Source organism: Cupressus sempervirens, chromosome 4 (assembly GCF_028749045.1).
Source record: "Cupressus sempervirens isolate cs-2001-9-10 chromosome 4, ASM2874904v1, whole genome shotgun sequence".
NCBI lineage: Eukaryota > Viridiplantae > Streptophyta > Pinopsida > Cupressales > Cupressaceae > Cupressus > Cupressus sempervirens.
This window is the reverse complement of record NC_143121.1, coordinates 913,116,142-913,118,976: the sequence shown is the minus strand read 5'-3', so window position 1 is coordinate 913,118,976 and position 2,835 is coordinate 913,116,142.

The window sequence follows — 2,835 nt, the reverse complement described above, 5'->3', positions numbered from 1 at the left end:
GTACCAAAACTAGAAAATAGCTACACCACTAAAAAATGTAGGAAATTTTAGCCAAAATCAAAAAATTTGCACCTGATTTGGAGTCTAGATGACCAAGTTATGGTCATTTGAAATCGGGTTGCCAAATCAAAACTGCATCTCAAGAGGGGTCTGCAGAGGAAAACACTGTGTTAAATTTGATAGTCAAATGGCCATTGTATCAATTCAAAAATGCCCTAGAATGATAGTCTGACGGTCGTCAAAATTAGGCTCATACTTTGTTGGCATCAGCGTATGTGCAGGCCTATGATGATGTCACCCTATACAACTGATGACATTAAGGGTACAAAAAAGTACATCCATACTATACAGAGGATATAGAAAATTCCAATGCATGTTGTTGACTTGGTTGTACAGTAGGTGATGTGGCATGCTAGGCTGGCATTGACATGTTGCTGAGTGGACAAGGTCCACTTGGCAATCTGATGTGGATGTCCCTATCAGTAGCTGACATGTGCCAAGGCACTGACTGTATGCATGGAGGAAACTACTGACGTGTTGAGTTGTTGCTTTTGACATGTGTCACAAGTTATGAATCTACATGTATAGGTTTTCTTTTGACGTGTGTCACCTTGTCGAAGTGGTCAAACAGAAGTTTCGTCGAAAACTTACAACAGTCGTCGGAATGAAGAAAATGGTGGGGGGGATTTTAAGTTTAGTCCCATATTGATGAAAAAAAATTCTTTTCACTTTCTCTACATGCCCGATTTGGCAGAATTTTTTTTTGAAAAATGCAGAAAAAATATAGAATTAATTAGATCTAAAAATGAATTAATTAGATCGAAAAAATATCATACCCAACTTTGCAAATTGGGCCTTCGGGTTTCAATTTGCAAAAAAAATTTGCCTCTCGGTTGACTACAGCCTAAAATAGGCAAATTTATAGTCAATCTTCACCGAATCATCACTTCGAACACAATGGCAAAGTTCGCTTCAACTCTAGACGCTCCTAATTATTGTTGATGCTCTGGATCTGAATCGGGTCCCTTTGAGAGATGAAGCAACAAGCTCTCCAATGGCTATGTGATGAGTATCTCCCTCAACTCTAATACCATGTAAGAATTTGGTATAGCTCTGATACCATGTAAGAGTCTGCCTTAGGGTAGAATTCACCCAAGACCAAGTAACTCAAAACACAAGCACAAATTAGACTAGAGTATGATTAGAATAACTGTATAGTATTCAATACAATGTAAAAGTACACTAGGAGTGTCTAAATATAAAGGCCTCGGAGATGCATCTAGAATGCCTCAGAATTAGCATTATGATGAGTCATACAACTAGGAACATGTCAATCAGATATGGGTTATCCTCCATTAAGCACAGAAGTAAGTGCAATGATGAGAGGATAAGCCTACAATGGTGTGACACACTAATTAGTGTTGTTGACAACATGTGCTAATTTAGGAGTGCAAATAACTGTGTTGTCTACATGACAACTCAAAAAGGTGCACAAACTCCTAAGTGTCTCATAAAAAGAAATAATAAAATAATGCAAAATAATAAAATAATGCACTAACCTAAGTAAACTTAAGTAAAGTGTAAATAGTAAATATCTATTCACACCAACACTTCTCTAGCAAGAATATTCTTCATGAATAGATTTTTCTAAATTTATTCACAAGAGTCAAGATTTTCCTCTTCAATCAAGCTCTTCTTATTTATCGCAACCAACTAGAATTCCAAACCCATGAATAGAGGATGTGTCTTCATCTTTTCCCTCCATCTATCATAGTTAACTCTATCAAACTTTGGACTTTATTTTTTGAAATATGCCATGGATCTCCTCAAATTGTTGAGCTTTTCCTTAAAGAACCTGATGCTCTGATACAAAATGTTAGAAAGTGAAGTCTACCAAGATAACTGAGAAGAGGGGAGGGGGTTTGAATCAGTTATGCATTTAAAATAACTCTCAATATCTTTATTAATTCTAAAACATTTAAATAGTAGATGCAAAAACCATAGAAAGATAACCATGCATAATAACACTAGATATGTTAAGTAGGGAAACACTTGATCAGAGGGAAAACCCCGGTGGGAATGATTCCCATAAGATAATGTATTAATATAAAAGTTCCTTGTAAAAGGATAGAACCTGTTAAGAGTCAATAAAATATAATCAGTACATATGAGTCCCTGTTAGAATGCTTTGAATCCATATTGGGAGGTTCTAAACCTATTAATGTAATCACCTTAAAATGGTCATATAGACTATTAGCCCCCTTCTTAGCATTTTGGCTAAATTAATTAATTATTTTCCTAGGCCAAATTACTAAAAATCAATTAATTTGATTTTAACCTATAGTTTGACTATACTATTCTAAGTCCATATTTGATTAAAAGAACATGTCCCCCTTTTAATTAAATAAAAGACCCCATTCTTCTAACCCACTCAATGTGCATACACATAGTCTTTGTCATATTTTCAAATTAAAAGAAAAGGATTTTGTCTCACATGAAAAGTCAACTCCTTTCATTGGTTGACTTTCTCTTACACATGGATCATGCCAAAAGTCAACCCTCGCCCTTGATCATCCATTTCTTGATATTGATATCAACCATTCATACACCTTTAAAAGAGAGAGCTCTCTCCTTCTCAAAGGATCTTGATTTTGAGCTATTATAATGTTGCAGGTTTATTAACTAATTTCTTGGAGCATCTTGTGTGGAACTTCTATCTTCTTGTCTCATTCTTGCATTTGCATACTAGTTTAGCTCATTTCCAATAGTGTAGTTTCCTTTTTGCAATAGATTAGATCACATAGCTTAATTAAAATGGTTGTAACATGCTCATTT